This window comes from Pieris rapae, chromosome 10 (genome assembly GCF_905147795.1).
Source record: "Pieris rapae chromosome 10, ilPieRapa1.1, whole genome shotgun sequence".
NCBI classification, from domain to species: Eukaryota; Metazoa; Arthropoda; class Insecta; order Lepidoptera; family Pieridae; genus Pieris; species Pieris rapae.
Genome location: NC_059518.1, coordinates 728,301 through 750,837, shown reverse-complemented (window position 1 = coordinate 750,837; position 22,537 = coordinate 728,301). Strand labels below are relative to the sequence as shown.

Below are 22,537 nucleotides of genomic sequence, written 5' to 3'. Positions count from 1 at the left end.
GGCATCTAAATTATGTGTACTGTTGCGTGCGAAGGAGGAGTGAGCCACCGCGTCGCTGGCGAGGGGAAAACCAATGGCTTTTATCGACATTTCTAGTATATTTTTCACTTTTAATTGATGAAATTGCCCAATTTTGTTATACACATTTTTAGACGAAGCATTCGCGAGCCCTGTGGCATTGAGTGGCCATGGTATTGCTATCATCAGGAGAGCCCCCTGTTCGATATATTTTAAAAAATATTTCACCTGTTATAATAGCACAATACATTATTTCCGTGTGGCATTGATTTACAAGAATATTTGAATAGAATTTACTGCGCAAGGACGCTTTTAAAATTAATAATAAATCGACATTTAAATTTTTTGTATCGAATTATTAAACTTATACCAAGGTGCGTTATCTTAAAGGCATGTCGCACTTCACGAGCCTTCTGGCAATGTGGGTGTCCATGGGCGGCGGTATCACTTAACATAGCGAGCCTCTTACTCTTTTTCCTTCTATTACTTAAAAAAGCCTGGTTCAAAAAATTACAATATATTCTTACGTTCACACTGAGTTAAGTTTTTTCCAACGTCCAACTCTATTATCTCTCTAGTACGAACGAAGTCGCAAAACCTATATACTACATATACGTTATCCATAAATTACCATACCTCAAATCAACGGTACTAATCCAGTTAATATTCGGCGCTGAATTTTCACGACGCAATTACATTGCATACACCGTTTGTTATGGTAAAATAATCTTTTTATTTTGTTATGCAAAACGGCTCGCCCGCACGAACAACCCGTTAAATTTGATTACGCTAAGGTAATCCCCTTCCCACTTGCGGTTTTACTGCTTCGAGGCTGTATTTTCGGCCAATCGTCATTTACAATACTGCAAAAACTGAATCCTCGAATTCAAATTGCCTGAATACCTTTCAACAAAGTTGTGACTGTAAAAAAGCATCAACAAGCTTGTATGTACCGAGGGATCCAAGACGGCTGTTGCTTGCTTGCTACACCACGATGTATGCAGAAAATTGTTACGCCATGGCTATTGAACTATTTTATCACCTTCCTAGAAGTTAAAGACCACGGCCGTGTAATGCTTTCAAGGGGAAGGTGATTAAATTTTTAAAGGCAAGGTGCTTTTATAGCGTCGGCGAGTATCTAGATTACAAGTTTGACAACAATTCTAAATAATATAACTTATTATTTTGACATTATGTAAATGTTCTTATTATATGACACCATAAGATATAGGAGGAGGGTAGGGACAAAACGACAGATACGAACGGTGATTGCCGTAGATTGGACGCGTTTGACACATAAATTGTGTGTTGTGTAACATAAAATTTTGGATTATTTCGGTTGTACTATGTTGAGGGGTATGTTTTCTTTAATTGTTATATTATGGTTTAGTTTTATTCTGTTGTCAAATGTTTTCTTTTTTTTTAGCCTCGGGAAATACCCTCAGATGACATATTAATTTATTGAATAAATTAACTATTTGTATATGTGGTAAAGATACCTAACTAGATATTGTTACGAAGACGGGTCAACTGCAATGTTTTTAGATTTTTCCACTACTTAGAGAACCTTTCAGCAGACTGAAATATGATTTATGACCGTTTCAGGAGAGGGTCAATCACATATTAGAAAATCGAAATTTACATAATGTTGCCGTAGTTTTCAGGAGGCTGAAACATTTTTTCAATCGGGTTCAGAACACGTATAGACGAATGGTACACTTTTCAACAGACCCGTTTTCAGGCGTTTTCAGGCCTGGTTATACCCCTTTGACGAAGGAATATTCTAGAACGAATTTTCTATGTGTGGGACAAGCATTGTTTGATACGCGAAAGAGAGCGAGAGCGAGAACTCTAGAACGCCGTACGACAAGCACGTAGCAGTGTGCGAAAGAGATAGCAAGTACGCGCGTTCTAGAATTAGGAGATCGCTACTCAGTAGCGCTCCCGCCTAGAAAGTTCTCGTAAACATCGGAAACATCGTTCGAGATTCTTCCTAGGGATATATAAGCGAGCCAAAACGCGACCACTCAGTTCAGTTTTGAATGCGATTCCAAGCGATAAACAGCGAAGAGAAAAAGTGCGATACCAGTGATAAAGTACTGAGTGATTTAAGTGATTAGTGACAGTGTTTCATTGTGTGTGTTATTAGTGTTTTTCTGTGCGTAATTTCCAGATATTAGTGTCAACGAATTCCTCGTAGATTTTATTTAAATAAACCCTTGAAGAAATCGACGGCAGTTTCTATCCGATCCCCTAGCTCGTAACAATATATTAGGTTTGGTAGGATAAACCAAAATCCTCTTGACGCCCACATTCATGTATTTATGTTAATTATAAGATCAGTAAAATATATTTTATTCATTGTATTTTAATAGCTTACTTGTTTGAGGTCCCTTTGTAGAAATATCTTAATATGAGCCAATTTGTTTTATTTAATGTTTAAAGCCCATAACAAATTTGTATGCCTATTTATATATGGCTGATTGTGCGAATTTTTATTATTAATCTATCTAATTGTACCACTATCTTAGCAAATAAACGATTTCATTTCAACAAAATGAAGAAAGTTTTGTGCTGTCGTCACTTGACCATTAAACTCGAAGTCCGAGTTCTCCTTTGTTACACATGACCAATTGTTATGTACGGCTGTGAAGCTTGAACAATTAAAGAAAATACCCGCCGGCGCTTACAAGCATTAGAGATGTGGTGCTATCATCACATCCTTCGTATAGGCAGAACATTAAACAAGGAAAAAGTTGCGTCACTAGACCACGTGTTGCGCTATGACCGCTTCCTTCCTTCAATTAATTATAATCGTAAACGGTGTGTTGGTAGTAGGAAGAAACCATGGCTTCAGAACGTTAGGTAGAGAACGGGCATTGTTACTGCGGAAGTAGCTGCATCTGACACAAGACAAGACTCGCTTCACAAGATTGACGGCCATCCTCCAATAATGGAGAGGCATTAATGGAAGAGAAAAAAGTGAATAGTGTCTTATATAATATAGCTTTATTGGATTTAGTAAGTTCGCGAGAGCGCAACCTTGTATAGTAAGGAAATAAAACATTTTATGATGTTGCCTATAAAATAAGTTTCCTTCTCAAAGGTATGTCACCAATATGTTAAACACTGAAAAAACTAGTTATAATTACAGTATAAATAAAGTATGATTTATTTCTGTCAAATTTTACTAACTAAATCAAGACAGCATAGTGTTAAATCAAAATTTTGATTTTATCAAAACAATTTTACTAATTTAAAACAATTTCGTTTTTGCCTTTTTTTCGAGGACAATAAAATTTCTGCAAATTTTATGAAATGTGTACATTGAAGAACAGTGTTGGCCTAGTGACTCTCATCCCTGAGGTCGTAGGTTCTATCCTAGACTGTGCACCAATGGACTTTTTTTTCTATGTGCGCATTTAACATTCGCTCGAACGATGAAGGAAAATATCGCGAGGAAACCGGAATCACATTTGATCAAAAAGTCTATTAGATTGATAAAGTATCGTGAAACAGATTCTGACGTCTGAGGCCTAGACTTAAAACAAGGTTGTAGCGCCACTATTTTTTTCTTAATACATTGAGACTATTTAGGATTTTACAAATGATTATTAAATCACGTTTAACAATATAATTATTCCCATTTCGCGTGCTTTACTGCATGGTCACGGGTGACTGACGGCGTTCATTGTCATTGGAGTGAAAGCCGATATGTATAATTAATTGTATGATATTCGCGTAAATAACTAGTGTAATTGGCATATAACAAATAACCAGCTAACCAAACAACTCATACCAATTTTATTCACATAGATAGCTATATATAATTTTTAGTTTCATTGTTGTTATTTCACACACGTCATATACGTTTTAATTGCACAGCTTTATTCCATTCGTTTTGTCTAGTCTTAGACTTTTTTGTGTTTATCTAATTAAGTTTTTTGTCAGCACACAGACTGTAAGATATCGCAATATAGCGAAATGTTAAGAAAAAAGTTCGAAAAGTAGAAGAGTACGTAAACTAATACCATATATTTTAAAAGCATAATAAATGCACCAATTGGAATCGTACTTAGTAAAAATGAAAACAATATTTTAACTACATTTTTTTGAAATTACTTGAACACTGTCAAAATTAAAACGCTATTAGCAGAAACAAAAAGACATCATGCATCATCAAAGCTCTTAAGGCGGCACAAACAAGTACACTTTTAAATGCAGCCTGCCGAAACCATTAAACATCTTAGCAATCGGTGTGAAGTAAGGCTTTAGAGGAAAATGGAGCTAAACCACAATAGTAACTGAAATGGACGTTGTACCCATTGTACTGAAATCATTTCTATCCAACCCCACTACCGTACAATGTTTTCTTTCGTTATAAATGTAGGACGATGTTATAATAAATACATATTGAGGTCAATTCTGACTATGTATTCTTTAACATGTTTGTTACGCCACCATTCATATTTATATAGCTAAAATAACAAAAGTAATATGTTCAAAGAAATCATTATTCTGATATTTTGATAATCATAAGAATAGCAAAAGAAAAACTAATATCGTAAAAAGCTTAAAAGTCTTACCCAATTTTATTAACTATTCTCGTTTTCTTGTTCGTAAAGTTCATACAGCAAACATTAATTAAAACCATCGAGTTATATTATATAAACTTAATCTTCATAGATACAAAAGACAATACAATAAAGTTTATAAATACAGATATTAAAAGAGGAAGCAACAATTATTGTCACACATTTCGAACGCGGAGCGTAGGAGGGATAGGCACGACACGACCGGCCACCGCTGACTCACGGTGCTTACTGAAAGCCGCTACGCACAGCTCAGCGCGGGAAAATCGTAGCGCGGGTTTGGGCGGGCGCTACGCGGTAGCTACGTTTAAAAATCTTTGGCCACGGAGTCTGTAAATGTAAATTTATAAAATATATTTTCGCAAGGGTAAAGTTTACGGTTTGTTTAACGATTTATAACGAATTGATTGGGCTTTCGTGGAAATGGAACGCTAAAATTACTTGTTATTTAAGTTATCTATTAAAATATTTCACGAGAAGGTTAAATAAACTGAAGGTAGAGTGAAGTAAAATTATTAGGTAAATCTAAGAAAAGATTAACAAGAAGAAAAATTAGGAGTCCTTCAACCTTGAACGGCGATATCCGAAGCTCCGATATGGCGCTGAATCCAAACTGATTAATGCTAAGCACACCAATAAATATTGATGCTAGATCCTTTGTCTTGCTCGGGATTGATTCCTTTTTATTAATGGTTAGGTACACGCACAAAGTGACAAATGCTTGCTACATAAAATACATAATAAAACTTTATATCTAACGTCGTTTATCAAAACAAAACAGTGACGATATAAATTAACAAACTACCTTCACGCATTTTGGAATGACTGTTCAAAAACTAACACAGACAGAACACGCATATAACAGCTCTTAAATAAGTAACGCACACACACCTATTCACAAATTCTTACATTCACACATACTTAATGTCTCATACAACTTTTAGACAAATATGTTAAACATGTACTATATACCACGGAATAATTCTTATCCAGCTCCCAACTATGGGGACTAGCGATAGATTAATTTTGTCACAACCATATATCTATCATGAATTATTTATTTTATTATTATCCGTTGTGTATTTCTAGAATATTATAAGCGATATGTTCTCATGGCAACTCGTGAATCAAAATTCCATTTTACAATACAGATAACGGGAGCATATAAATAAACTTTTACTTTCGCGGTACCGATAACCGATTGCATGAGATCATGCGATCATGTCCACGGCAACCGATCAGTTGGCACGGCCGTCACGCACGCTGTTCATCACTATATCGATATTGCGTGTTTAGCGATAACGAGACATTCTCTATTCAAACACCTTTTTATTCGAAGCCTTTTGTGACGGACATAGTATGTGCGGTGTATAGCATCTAAATCATTTATTTCCACAGTTTAACTTTTAGTGTGCATTTTATTAAATCGTTGTAAATTATAACAACGACCTGTCAATAAGATTTTTATACTATTTGAAGAGATTCCAATGACAACAACAAGAAGACGGAGGCCGTGTCAAGCAACGTCGTCTAGTTGCAGATGTGGCAAAGGGACCGGGAAAGGCTTGGAGCGAGGTGAAATACGAGGCTGGAAGCGGAACGCAATGAAGAACGCCCTCGCATCCATCATTAAGTCAAATAATTTAGAAAATACACGTTTTTGAGCATATTTCTTTTCATATTTTCAGAGTTCTTCATTCTATTTTATTATATTTATCTTTACGCTGTATCCAGTACTTTAACCATCACCCGGCTTCATTATAAGTTTCAGACTCCAAGTTTTCTACAACTAACTAAAAATACATCGCATTAAAATGCTAAACTAGCCCAAGATATTTATACATACATAATAATCAAACTTTCTTATTCACAAAAGCACTAAGTAGTTCACAGTATAAAAAACTTATGTACTAAGAACTAACACCTAAAGTAAGGAGTAAGTTGAATTCGCTTCCAGAGTATAAAGTTCTATAACAACAGACGGCTTTTAGTCACCTTTCATAGAAGTCAGTTCATTTATGAGAAGCTTTCATGTTGACAAAGCTAGCGGAGGCTCTATTCAAATCATCCTGAGACTTATAAATAATGTTGAATAGCATTCTTGTGGATTGTTTTCAATCTATACGGACCCTTCGCAATACAACTACTAAAGCATATAAGACATATATACTTAAGCTTTAGTTGTGTAAGTGGGTATTGTTGTTTGGCCCAGATCGGTTAAGGATGAAGGATTTTACTCCTCAAGTTGAAAATAAACGAAATTCCTAATGATTCGTTTTCATATATTTCAGGTAAAATTGCAAAAAGATTAGTCGACATCACAGGATACCGAAGAGCAGGCAGCTACCTCGGACAAAGATTTAGTCTAGCTATAAAGGGGTACGTACGGTGCCAGTATCTTCAGAACGGTGCCTGAAGGGACTCCTTTTAATAATATATATATTTTTTTATAGAACAGGGGGCAAACGGGCAGGAGGCTCACCTGATGTTAAGTGATACCGCCACCCATGGACACCCTCAATGCCAGAGGGCTCGCGAGTGCGTTGCCGGCCTTTTAAGAATTGGTACGCTCTTTTCTTGAAGGACCCTAAGTCGAATTGGTTAATTTTAAGTTAAGTTATCGTTTTTTGTTTTATTATTTTATGTTAGCTTTCAGGTTGAATAATAAATTTAAAGTCTTCACTTATGCGATACAACAAAATTAGTCCACTGTTTTTGAAGCTTACGAAAAAAAAACCCGGTCAGACGTAGTGTCGTCACGAATATAAATCATAAGATTTCTGAATCTGTTTCATGATCATTTGTCTATCTAATAGGCAAGTAGGTAATCAACCTCAGCCTGACACACGCCGCCGACTATTTGGTTCTAAGACAAGTGGATTACCTCAAGATGTTTTTCTTCACCGTTCGCGCGAATGTTTAATGCGCACATTCAAAAGTACATTGGTACACAGCCTGGATTCGAACCTACGACCTCAGGGATGTCAGTCACACGCTACCACTACACGAACTGTGGAATCGACTATCGGCGGGGGTCTGCCCTAAGAGATACAAGCTCCAACAATTCAAAATTCGAGCGTACTCCTTAAAAGGCCGGCAACGCACCCACTAAAAATGGGTGTCTATGGGCTGCGATAACTGCCTTTTTGGGCGTCCCGCAGGCTCGTTTGCCCCCCTATTATATAAAAAAACACTGCTCTTTCTTAAGTGTGGTCCTTTACCTTTGCTATATTTAAGGCTTCAATTGTTCAAAAGCCAACACCGCCAAACCAACAGAAAGGGCTTTCAAAATTCACATGAAATTCAAATTCAATTTGCTCCATTTTCCACTGTCAAGTATTACATTCAAATATATTTTCGCATTAGCAAGACGTTCAACATTTCTGTTCAAAGAGATAACGCAAATATCCCCGTTGGTTTCGAGAGCAATAGGCCAAGTCATACGAAAAAATACTTTACGTGTATTGTTTGGATAACCGAATATCGTAAGTTCAATAGGGTTTTGTTTATACAAAAAAATACACTTTTAATAATAAGCCTCTGTTAAATAAATAAATCAGTGGCGCTACAACCTCTTTAGGTCCTGGCCTCAGATTTCTGCATGTGTCTCACGATCATTTTTAAATCTAATTGGCAAGTAGGTGATTAGCCTCCAGTGCCTGACACACGTCCTCGACTTTTTGGATCTAAGACATGTCGGTTTCCTCACGATGTTTTCCTTCACCGTTCGAGCAAATGTTAAATGTGCACATAGAAAGAAACTCCATTGGTGCACAGGCGGGGATCGAACCTACGACCTCAGGTATGAGAGTCGCACGCTGAAGCCATTAGGCCAACACTGCTCTTCACCGCCAAAAAAAACTCACTCGTTTGCGTATGTTATTAAAGTGTATAAAATTGTTTAGCAAAAAAAATCAATTGTACATTTTAATAAAGTATATTTCTAATATTTACATTTACGTATTGAAATATTAAAAATCCCTCTATTTTCCTATTCAAACAGTTATTTGATATTGAATGCAATATTTTTTATGAATAAAACCACATTACATATGTTTAGTTTAGCGTGAATACCTACGTGAAATTACATATCCCTTATTGGTCAGAATCATCTCTGTATGACTGGTCATATTATTACTACGGATATAGGTGAAGAAGTTACTATCTTTTCATTGCCACTGGTTTATCCCATGTAATACGTGCTCATCTGGGGCACAACAAATCCAGCCTTTTTTATCAATTTGAATGATATTTTTTACAGGAATATGAGAGCCTTCTGACACAATACATTACCTATTGGAAACTATCTGTTATATATTTAGTAAAAAAATGTCTATTTATTATTATGTCTATTATTATTGGTACACAGGCTGCGTTTCACCAGTAAACTAACGCTGCTCATTAATCCTAATTATCTCTAATTTATCTCACGTTTAAACTGACATTAACCGATAACGCTCAACTCCCAAAAAGTTCCCGAGGGAAATATTAAAAAATACGGGCAATACTGGCCGGGGCCCGCGCGCCTATAAATAACAAACTTTCCAGTGAAATACTTTCAGTATAACTGAAATATTTTAAATTTGACTTGCACTAAACCAAGCTAACCTACATTTCCTTTATTGTACTGCATTACAGGCATTTCTTTGTGTACGCTTTATTAAAAGATATTGCGATTACGTTCAAAAATCTTATTCGTATGCTTTACGAATATAACCAGAAACACTAGATACCCAGAGCTGACATATTCGGTGGCAGGCTGATCAATGTAATTCAATATAAAATAATTAATAAGTTTCTATCTGATACCTAATCCGTTGTTTTGATAGTTTTTTTGCAGTTTTTGCCTTAAATCAAGCAAGCAATACTATTGTTTTTGATGGCAGTTTTTTGCCTTAACTAGTTAAATCTAAAATTGGAATTGGAACATTTTTATTTTTTGTAACAATTAAGTTGTCATATATTTAAGACAAAATAGCTCTTAACACATACTGTAGATATAACATTATGTAATAATCAGGTGATATTTAATACATAAATAAGTCTCTTAAAAGTCAGAAATTAATATTTTAAATAATTACAAAACACCAAACACTAGTTATATTATACACAATAGCTTTTAATAAATTAAAATCTTCATAAGTATTGCGATTCATTTCTTCGTGTAAACATTTTAACATAGCGATATTAATAAAGTTTATCTTGCAAACCCTGAATTTCGATGGGCGAAGGCAAGAGTGCAACAAAAAGTTTTTTCATAAAAGTAGCGAGGCATTCGGTCGCGAAGAAAGAGAGCAAACAACAAAATAGTTACTTATTAACTTTTACCAGCATAATACACTTGCACAGCTTGCTTGTATAAGAAAACTTAACCTCCTCAAGCTCCTCGAACAATACTCATCATATTCCGAGATCCCAAAGCTTGTTTAAATAAGGGTAATAACGATAATTCTTTCTAACGAGAAATGTTCTAAACTTTATTTACCGTTTAAAGAAAATACTTTGTTTAACATATCACATATTTAAGTTATTGTTTAGCTTGTTTATAATTAAATATTTGGAAAAATTTAACGTACACGACTACTATCTTTTAATATGCAATAGGTACAGTATACGCGTTCAATAATTTATTTAATTAATCCTACAGCTACTCATTAAACAATATTCAAATAATTATTTTTTACATAATCCAAAAACGGAATACACATTCAAATATAAACATTAAGCACAGTTTAAAAAACACGAAAAATGTTTTACGTGTAACCAACGTTCAACCATATGTCCGGACCCTTAAAACCACCTAAATATGCATTGAACGAAAGTGTATCTTTACACTGCAGCAAATATTCCAGCTTAAAAGACTTCATTGGACAATAGACATACTATAGAAGAATAAAAGCACTAATAAAAGAGTACACATCACTTTTTGTTTAGCCAAGTACTTCAAGCTCACGTCACCAACAGGCCAGCTCTCCCTTTCACTGAGGGGGAAGCTTAATAACTTTTTATCCCACGTATCTCGTCAAAACTTTTATGTAGGCAACGCTACACAAAGGTGAAAACCACAACGGAACTTTTAGTTTTGACGCAACTCGAGTTAAAACAAACAATTCGAACCCGCTGTCTATAAATTACATATTGCTTTTTAACCTTAAATAAGTATAGATGCAGTCAATTTTGCAGCTTGTTAAAGTTTTCTTTTTTATTAAACATGGGTCTCACCGGCTGAGCTGATGTTAAGTGGCCACGGACGCATTGCCAGGAGACTGGCATGTACGTTGCAGGAAAACTGTTTAAATTATATAATTTAAACTGACACACATCATCTCGTTTGCAGTAAATTTTTAAAGTTCTAGGTGTGCATTGTATGTATTCCAAATAATCGGGCAACATGAAGAAGGCCTAATTTGCCGCCCATGGACCCACTGCCCACTGCCCGAGGGCTTTCAAGTGCGTTACATTACAATTATTCAAGGATAAAATAAATATTAATCAGTATAAGAAACATTTAAGTCGATTTTTCCATAACTGCATAAACCTATTTTTTTAAATTATTGCTTAAACTTAATAAAAAACTAAAAGTATGGAAAACACCAAAAAAACACTAAGGTGGTTAACCTTAATGCCGGAAGAGCCACACCACAATACAAATTTTAAATTCCTTACAAACTAAAGAGCTAAAGAAAAAATACAATCTATACAAATACGAAACAGACACGTAACAACAAACAGAAAAAAATCACATTCTACATTTATGGATCCAAGCATTAAAATCCCAGGTTGGTTCAAAATTACACAGAACCCCAATATTATAATATCAGTACAATATTTGGGTGTTATTTTGATTTATTGCCATCATCATGCCATTTCTGTCGCGAAGACCATGAAAATTAAACAGTTATAATTTCTTTTTTTTATAGGCTGCAGTAATTAACTCACTTGTATATTTTTTAAAAGATTATTGAAAATCCGAAATAAGTATTCCGAATGATTTAAAAACAATTTTAAAATCAATTTGCACGGCGTAATTAACATTGAATTGCTGACGATATCGAGTGTCACCTCTTGTAACCCCGCTATTAAAGCTCAACCCCTCAAAAGTAACACCCGCTCAATCTGAATGCACTCTTGTAATGAAAACGTACATCTACTAAATATATGTTGTATATATGTAGTAAGATAATAATATGTTTGGAAGGAAATTTAATATTAAACAATTTTATTTATCGCTATTTTAGATTGTATTAAATAAAATTAAATATAAAACCTTTGAGATGTACGGAGCTTCCAAAGATATTTTTAAATCGTCGTCGTCTCTTGAAATTTTAATAAACTCCTGACTCGAGTTATGTAACTTAACATTAGTTTTGTTACATATATATTTTAGTTATTAATTAGAAGCATAAACAAAATGTAATCAATCATCGCACACTTGAAACCAAAATGAGCATTTTAATTTTTGCCACACTCATAAATTGTGATTTAACATTCTCGTTTCCGATAATGTCCAATAACAGTTCCGTGAGAGGTCCTTACCCAAAAGGGGTCCATACTGCAGACCACAAATTAACTAACGCAGATTAAGATCCATTTGACATGTAATTTTTAACAGTATGGAATTTTATTCCATACTGTTAAAAATTAAAACTGGACATCATTATTATTATTAACACCTTATGTAGAACGAACATTCCTTATCTGGTATTTATAAGATGGGATGGATATATCCATTGATAAACACATACCAAAACTTAGAAGCTTTTGCTACTATTCCCCGCAACCAATAATAGTCAAAAATTTAATATTTCCCAATTCTGACAACAAAGACTACGAATTTAACATCCATACACAAGTTAGGTCGCATCCTTATATAACAAAGGGGTATAGTTTTCCTTGTATTATGAGAAATCACTGTAAAATAACAATAGGCGTTTTCATAAGCATCTTTATGACAATACGACATGAAAGGACGTTGTCGTATCCTTTTTATAACCAAACGCTTGAGAAATTAATATGTATGCTTTGTTGTATTATGAAAACTGCAATATTACGCTATCGTCCTCGCGGAATATGAAAATACCAATTACACTAGGAAAATTATTTGAACGACACACAGGCAAGCCTAGGTGTACATATACGTGGACACTTAACACCAGATGAGCCTTCAGCCGGTTTGGCCCCTGTTATAGGGGCTATGCCATTAAAAAAAATGGCTAGAGTGGTGTAATCACTATTACGGTAGACATAGTAACACACATTACGGCGTATTCTGACGAATGTCTAGAAGGTAATAAGTGATGTTCCCCGCGTTAATTTCAAACTTATGATCTAGGTACTCGCCCGCGCTATAAAAGCACCTTGCCTTTAAGAACCCAATCACCTTCCCCTTGAAAACATTACATGGCAGCGATCTATAGCTTCTAGGAAGGTGATTAAATATTCTTACGGCCATGGCGTAACAATTTTTAGTATATAGCGTGGTGCAACATGCAGACACTCGCAGCCGTGTTGGATCCCTTGGTATATGCAAGAAAGTTACTTTAAATGTTTGAAATAATTTTGGATGCCTCTTTACAGTCATGACCGCTTCAACGATATATAAACGACAATTACAAAGTTATTACCAACTTGTATAATCATTCCAAGCCATCCTCATGTGTTTGAAGTGAAACTCCTTTAGGCACATGAGGGTAAAAAAATTACGGAACGTCACGAAGATGTGCAGAGTTTTTTTCGATTGACATTTTTTTTATAGAACAGGGGGCAAACGGGCAGGAGGCTCACCTGATGTTAAGTGATACCGCCGCCCATGGACACTCTCAATGACAGAGGGCTCGCGAGTGTGTTGCCGGCCTTTTAAGAATTTGTACGCTCTTTTCTTGAAGGACCCTAAGTTGAATTGGTTCGCAAATACTTCAGTCGGCAGCTGGTTCCACAAAGTGGTGGTGCGCGGCAAAAACTGCTATTATCTATATTATCTATTGGGACTTTTACCATAGTATTAATTAGTTTCACCTTAAATTAATTTACAAACAAGATTCACTTCTGATATGTGTAGTTTGTTCATTCTGTAACAAATCACAGTTCACCCAATGAAGTCAAAGATAAGACAACATTAAAACAATCGTAATAGTACTTAATGACTTTGTTCCCAGTGGCAAGCGATATATAAAGACTTAAGCTTTACAAGACTGAATAACAAGAATGAATTTATTTAACACATTGACACAAGAAACAATTGTCCCAACTTCCAAAGAAAAACTTTTTTCATAAATGTGCAGAAATCGCCATCCGCGATGTCTGAAAACAGCTGACGGCTCGGGGCATCGCACTTTGAGACTTTCAGATGTATTAAAGGGGAAATGGGGATATTTAGCCAGATTTTATCACTTGCCCTAAAGCGACATGAATAGAAAAGTTAAGCGCCATTGTAAAAGTTGAATTGTGATTTAAAGAAACTTTTTATGTATTATTTTTAATTTCACTATAAAACTGTGATGAAAAATGACTCCATTGAATGACCTTTCGTTGAGTTGTATTTTGTTATTGATTTATGTATATTAATGGAGGCAGACGAGCACAAGGCACATGATGAGGTGATGTTAAGGGATACCGCCGCCCATGGACACTCGCAAGCGCGCTGCTGACATTTTAAGAATCGGTAATCGTTTTAGCAACCTTGCCGTATCAATTGTTTTCTTTTGCCTTGTTAAATTACTAAACAATTATGTGTATTGCAAAAACATTTATTTTAAGAAACATTCAGAGTTTGTTATTTCAGTTGAAAATCACTTTCATCCTATTTCTTTTATAATATATCCAAAATGTACTCACAACAAAAACTTCATAATCAAATTAAAACTGAGAAATACATAGACAAACAAAACTAGCGTCTGTTCCACAGACTAACAAACAAAATTAAATGAACATCTGTAAAAAAGAAAATAGATAATTAATTATCTAATTTAAGAAATATAATTATGTCTTTACATATATTTACATTGTATATTCGCAGATGCTTGACCCATGTCACTTATTCGATACAAAGAGTTTCCCTGGTGAGATTTGTGCTGCGATATTTCGGGCTACTACCGACGTATCTTAAACCCAAAAGGTCGACGACGTGTGTACGTGTGAGGCACTGGAGGCTGATCACATACTTGCCTATTTTATATAAAATGATCAGGAAACAGATTCAGAAATTTGAGGCCAAGACCTAAAGAGGTTGGAGCGCCTTTGACTATTTTTTATTGCGGGCTACTCGACTGTGAGGAAGTTGCATCTGATTAGCGCTGCGCTTTTTAAAGTTATATCATAGTCACACGTGTATTCATAAGTATCTGATTGTCCTAATATAAACACGTATCTATGAGAGGAAAAATTTCAATGCGTCTCCAGAGAAATGTTTTCCATTTACGGGCATAACAAAAATGTATTCGGGTAGAATAAAAAAAATATATGTAAGTAGATATTTACAATACGCTGCTACCAATTCGGCTTTATGGTCCAATTAGGATCATTCAAGAAAAGAGCGTATCAATTAAAAGGCTGGCGTCGCACTCGCGAGCTGTTAGGCATTGAATGTCCATGAATCAGGTGAGCCCCATGCCCAATTACAATATGATTTGTAATAAGGATCAAATCTGTTAACAATTATAGTAAGTAGTAGTTCCATTAGGCCTATTAAAAAATAATTTTTACAATCTTTTGTATACATTGATTCGATAATTACTTATTACTAAGGTAAAAGCCCGAATAGGAGAAACTGGATCATGAGATCCAGGTCATTTACCAGTATAAGATCGCTTCATATATTTTTATATGTATATACACGCTGTTTATACACTGTGCTAATGATGATGAATAAATAAATAAAAAATCTGCGGTTTCTGCACAAGACGTTATGCGACAGAATTTCCAATCTAAAAGTTGTAATATGTAACTACTAAACGAATACATCAACCAATAGCGTGAAATTTTTCTAGATCTCCCTCTCACTCTCTCTCAATCGGTCTCAATTGCTCTCTCCCTTTTCTTAGACAAAAACGCTGCAAATCTTCGTGACGCTCCGTAAAAAATTAAAGGTAGTCTCTCTTCAAAAATACTTTGCTAAAATAAACTAAGCGCATGGTGTGATAAAAAACAATGCAGCTGATAACTAAATTATTATGTAGATAAATGGTGCTTACATATTCACAACTAATTCTCAACTATGCATCCTACCCTCAAGGTAAATCCTCTTCAATTGGTGATAAAAAACTTAGTTATCGACAAATTATTTCATTCACATAATTCAATGGATTCGCTATACACAAAACATTTCAGACAGCATAATTACTTTTATTACAGGTTGTGCAGGCGGATTGTCATGTCTGAACTAAATCAAACTTTATTTCCGGCGGGAGTTGAGTGACATCTACAAAGGGAACAACCCATTGCTGTTCAACAATTGTCAAAACTTTGTTTGTATTCAAGTAATCTCAATTGATTTCCTTAGTTCGCAATTCTTATAAGTCAATATATTAACTTGGTTTAGTACATAAGAATAGAACAAAAATATTTAACCAATAGATTTCTATTTAAATATATTATAACGCAACTATGAATTGAACATTATTAATTACATATTAAGGCAGTTTAACTAGCCAGTGAAGTATTTCCGAACCAATTCATCTAAGGAACGAGCTTACCCATTTTTTTAAATGCCAACAACGCACTCGCGAGTCTTCTGGCAATGTCAGTGTCCATTTGGTGCCGGTATTACATAACATCAGGTGAGCCACCTGCCCATTTGCCTCCTTTTATATAAAAAAAATCTTTCCAAACGTTAGTGTTATTTTTAACTAAAAGTCAATACAGCCCAATGCTTATTTAAATTGTTAATTTGCTTATCACGCTTGAAATACATTAAGGCATTTAATTGATTCATAGAACATGCAATTTGTAAGTTTAGAAATGTACAATAAATATTCGAGGCATCTTGAATACGTTTCAAAAAGAAAAAATACGTTAGCATCCAAAAATTCTATAAAACACTCGGCATGTATAAAAGAAATAATCATTTTTCAAATGAATAAAACATTCAACTGTCAGGTGTTCGTGTTAATTTTGAAATATTGTACAGTTTAATAAAACGAAGCGAGGCAACCATGCAAAACGCACGGGCGAGAGAGCGCGTGTCGCGAAAGTGAAATCAAAATATTATTATGTACTAATGTTTCTTTTCACTTTTATTACATACGTATTAATTTCCCTTATATGTAATAGCCGTGAGAAAATTGTTTTAATTAGCGAGTTCTAAATCGTATTATACCATATATACGTACCGATATCGTCAATAAATTGATTCAATAAATGATATGATTGGAGTATTTTTTTAAAATCAAAACTGATTTTTGCACCGAACAAAGAACGTGTATTTTAATATTAGTCTTCTTTATCATAATTTTATTAAGTTATATATTCCGTAGGTTTACATTCAACATGCATGCTCGTCGGGTTTAGTTAATAAAAGTCATATACAATAGGAAACTTTTCTAACTAATTCATGAAAAATAAGATGATGAATGACAAAATTAATTTACCACTAAGGGATCCCTGTGTTGTAGGTAACTGAATAACAATTACTCAGTGGTACATGGTACATGTTTGAAACAGTTTTTTTTAAAGTAGGTTTTACTAATCAAGTCTTATAATATATGTCTGAATGTGTGCATGCATTTGAGAGTTTAGCTAAGTTTAGCTAAGAGCTGTTATAAGCGTGCGCGTGCGTTAATCAAATAGGTATGTATTATTATTTGTATAAGGTGAAACTCGGTGTGTACCAAAAACAAATTTTACAACAGAGCTATCTCGACAGGACTTTTACTTTCCGAGTAATATGTAGGCAAACGGTAAATATACATAAACACACACACACTACAAATAGTGTGAATTATTTAAAACTTCAATAAATTGACTGAATTGTATCAATTTATCAAGACATAATAAAACCCGACAAAATAATGTCACGCGGACAAATCGCCAACTATTATCTAATATGAAACAAATTCCTTTAGACCGTTATTTGTGAAGTTATTTTAGTCTTCAAGATTTATCGTTTCGACACCTGTTCACGTAAACAAACAGCTCATTAACGATCTGTTGATTTGAGTGTTATCAATAAAATATATTACGGGCAATAGACACAAATCTGAAGCAGGCGGCCACTTAAAATAAGCTGGCACGAATTCAAGTGCCACCAACCTGAATGCGAACTATTCAGTCCATCATAACCAGATGTTTCCTAGTCCTATGTAAACACGAATAAATACGTAATTCATTCAGAAACTGTATAAACGCGAATGAAAGGGTACCTATCATCTAAATCAATAACATTTTAATGAATAAATTTCGAGTCGTCAAAAGCTCTACTCGTCGGCGTATTTAAATATATAAATAAACCGTGGAATTCATACGTGCTCTGTGTTTAAACTCAATTCAATGCAAGTAGATGCAAGCTTAAATAAGAACCCGATAAGATCTAAATTGCAAATGACCGTTGCGCAATGTAGCGCTTGGATAATATATAAAACTGTACATAGGAACATTGCTACAACTAACAACAGATGATAAATATGTATGGGTGTTGCAACTCATGCATTCACTTCCGTCATAACTCGCCGAGATCAACAAATATCGTTGATTTATCTGAAGCTAATTCATGCTGTGGTTTTCTGGACAAAGAAAACAAACGTGTCTAAAACGGTTGCCTGTACGGACATGTCTCGACTTTTTTTGTAAATGTAACGCAGAGCTTATAAAAAGTGACTGGCAGAGTAAATTAATAAATAAATACAAATTTGACGATTATATAAAAAAAAAATATTTAAATGATCCTAATCCTTGGGATTGATTTGCTCCAGTTCAAACAATTAGTAAGACTCAGAACTTGGCGATTAAAAAGGCGTAGTTTCTTGCCCACTCTATGCCATTGACTTGTAAATTAGTAAATGTAAATTTGGAATCAATTTAACATCTTTTCTGTTGTCGTTCGTATTTTTTTTATATAGAACAGGGGGCAAACGGGCAGGAGGCTCATCTGATGTTAAGCGATACCGCCGCCCATGGACACTCTTAATGCCAGAGGGCTCGGAGTGCGTTGCCGGCCTTTTAATAATTGGTACGCTCTTTTCTTGAAGGACCCTTAGTCGAATTGGTTCGAAAATACTTCAGTATTTCTTTTAATTACACTTGGTTACCTATAAAAATAAAGTTATTTTGAGTATGAGTTATAGTGGAGTCTTACCATCACCCAGACGAAGACGCTCAACGAAGACAGTAGACCGTCAGAAAGTGACGAGTGCGACTGAAGAATTCATGGTGTTTATATGAGATACGAAATTCGGTTAGTGGAAAATAAACAAATGAACGTGTTGGCGGTTTTCCAAGACAGTTGAGGCGCCGGCGCTACCACGTCACCATCACGTATATGTTATTCATACAATGTATGACCGGCTAGGTATGCTTTACAGTTTATAGGAGTTGTTGGATTGTTCTTGGCTTGCTTGTAATAAATAATAGTAAAATAGTTTAGTCGTCATCGGAAACGTTACAGCTGAAGTTTACACTATATTTTTATCGTTTAATCCAGCGCACATCATGTACGGATAGCTTATTGAATCCGAACAAGTTATTATAGCAATTGAAAGTAAACTGCAACTGCTGTATTGATTGGTCACCAATACTAACTTTTGCAAAGTAGAAATATATTAAATTTCTAATTTGCACATTTGTATTTCTTAATCTAGTTTATCACTTATTTTTATTGTATCTTTTATCACTTGTTATTGATTAACATGTATTGCACAAAATGTTTATTTTGGAATCAAATAATACAGGTATCACGTCATTAAATATGTATCGGTACACATCATAAATATGTATCACTAATGTGCCCATTTAAAATAAATAAATTTAAGTCTTAAATTACGCTAAAGGTCGCCTCAAGCAGCAAGTAGGTTCCTACATTATATACTCTATAAATAAAAATTTAGGGTAGGTATTAAGAATATTAAAACACGTGACTGAACGTGAACGACCTACGTGAACTGGTGTATATTTAATGTCAAAACGCAGATTACATAAATAGCTTCCACCTACACCTACTCTGTCATTTCTTGTACAGAAACTTTTGAGCTTTTAAGCTTATATTACGTTCATTCACGTCCTCGGGGTGTGAATTTTATAATATGTATAAATATGTATTGACAAATTTTGACATTAATATTTCTACGATACTAACATCACTCGATTGTTTTGACGTCCCTTCTCTCCCCTCCATTAGCACTTAAACTTTATAGGTATTAAAGTTCAAGACTTAAGTATTATTACGACGAATCCTTGGGAATATAGAAAAGTTTTGTTTTTAGACTTGTTCAGGTATTTTTTTTATATTCTTCTATCAGAACCATCCTCGTAGTACAAGCAGCTCTCGAGATATGCGCTTATCAACACATTCAGCTATTCATTTAAATATTATAAAACGATGTAAAGATAGAATTAGCTATTCAAGCAACGGCCTATATACAAGTATATTCAATTTCAAAATTAGCCCTGAATAATTTTGACTCTGGGCGCACTCTCAGTAGGTCGGGGTAACTCGACCCAAGTTGAAAGCTTCAATTACGTAAAGTGAGTTGTTCACGCAGGTGACTCCTTAATTACGGGGTGGAATTGAGCTTCCCATTGACTGTCACGTTTTCCAGCGAAGTATGACGCGTTGAATTATTTTTCTGTCTACTTGATGTTAAATCGAACATTGGACTATTAAATCAACGACAAATTGTTTTGTACAATTATTATCGGATTTATAATGTGGAAAGTGGAGCAAGAAAGAACTAAGAAACGAAAACAAGGATAACAATTTAGAAGGTAGATAAGAAAACAGCAGGTACATAACAGAGAGTGACACAGTGCACAGAGGAATGATGGGATTTTGAGGCCTTTGCCAGGCACTCAGAAAAAGATAGAAATATTAATGTGTTTAAGTTTTTATGTATCTGAAATAAAACGCTGTTATTAATTTATGCATGACCCTGACTTTATATTGATAAATATCTAAATTAAGTAAAGTAAGAGATAGTGAATGAATTAACACTTGCACAACTTTCACTTATTATTATTATTTATTATTTATTTATTGGGAAACCAAACAGATACATCCTTATAATAAAAACAAAGTCAAAAATAAAACACAATACAAACACATTGGATGCATCCACAACAGGTTACACTTATACAACCATAAAAATAATACATGACAACAACACACATAATTAGACAGAGACTTAAGAGACTGACATTAAGAGCTGCTTTATTTTATTCTTAAACAAAGCAGTAGTGGAAAAATTAAGTATAATAATATTAGACATAAAATCACGTTTAAATATAATAACTACTGAAAAGCAAAACATCTTTCCGTTACATTAAGTAGTATAACCATGGTAACCATGGTAACAAATACAATACTTAATTTCAACGTAATATAAAATAATAACACTATTTCAACGCAATAACACAAATCACGAGAAAAATAAGATTTTACTTACATCATTTCATTATAACATTGCCGTCTCGAAGAAATTATTTCTTGGTAATAAATTGTCTACCAGTGTGTGTAAAAATATGCTTGAGAATGAGAGAAGACAAATGACAAGTACAAACAAAGGCACCACATTACCTGGCATACGAAGTACGCAAATGCGACTGTTACAATATCAATAAAGCGGAGAAGAAATGGAGTAATAACGACGGAGTATTCGAAAAGTTATTAAACGTATATGTAAGGACGTACAGATGTTGGTTTCTGTATTATTGTCTCGTAATATTTCGTTTTTCATTTCAATATGCTGTAATCCTCCCTATAACGCGGTAGTCCTGGACCGTATCGCGTTGTAGGTTTGTTCTCGTAAAAACTACGTATTTAGTTTCATGTATAACATCACAATTGGAACAGGTGAAAAGGTACGCAAAACGAATTATGAACTTGACAAACCATAAATATCACACGACAGAAATATTACTTGAGAAATCTCCGCGTTACAGGGGCGACATACCGCGTAACAAACGGGATGTCTTGAATACATATCGGTCGACGAAAACGCGTTATAGAGAGATTACTGTAGGAATTCATTTCTTGAAAAATAATGCTCTAAAGTGAACTACATAACATACACAAAAATGCAGAACAAACAATATCTAATTATTTTATTTTTGACTGTAAATTAACGAAAAAAGCGTATAATCTAAACCGATCTTATAAAACGTAGACTAAGCGTTTGTTTCCATGGTAACGACTTATCCACGAAAACGCGCATTTACTAACCACGAAGGTTTAATTCAGGCATATAAAGTCAATAACCATCCAGTCATGGCAAATAAGTCAATCAACAAAACAATCTACTTGAACTCGCAAAAATCTAAAGTTAACAAACACGGCGATTGTAACGCGTAAATACTTCTTTTGCAGAAAATGCTATTACTGAAACGTAGCGTTGGGGCCGCAAATTGGATTCACTAGGGTTAGGAGGCCCGAATAGGAACTAAATTAAGGATGTCTCTGTTTGGTTTCCCAATAAATAAATAAATAAATAAATAAATTCGTTTAGAAATTAGGTCTACCGCTTTTTATTTCCTTAAAGATTTCGTAATACAGAGTTTTGGAGGTTTTACGCTTCATATGCACTGAAATATTAATCAAATTATAATCTGATATTCTCTTAACCAAATATCTTTCTTATTGTGTACATTTACATTTCTGCGAACAAAACGTTCCTTAGCCTCCGAAACATTTTGTTCCCAAATATTATGATCGAACTGTAGAAAAAAATACTGTAGGCTGTATTGTCATATTCTTCAATACTAATCATAGCCATATTTATCTTTAC

The 22,537-nt window shown here is 34.4% G+C and overlaps 1 protein-coding gene across 3 annotated transcripts in view; it reads right to left on the bottom strand.

Annotated features, from left to right (window-relative positions):
- The window catches only part of LOC110997880 (bifunctional heparan sulfate N-deacetylase/N-sulfotransferase), a 127,526-nt gene that overhangs the window by 77,722 nt on the left and 27,267 nt on the right, over window positions 1-22,537 (bottom strand). Inside the window, exon 1 of one of the 3 annotated variants that reach the window (XM_022266256.2) lies at window positions 18,898-18,918. The exons of 1 other annotated variant lie outside the window; for it this stretch is intronic. The gene's annotated coding sequence lies outside the window, so the exon portion shown is untranslated. Of the gene's footprint in view, window positions 1-4,604; window positions 4,822-18,897; window positions 18,919-22,537 lie in introns of those variants that run through there. One more of the 3 variants, XM_022266249.2, reaches the window with a different exon arrangement.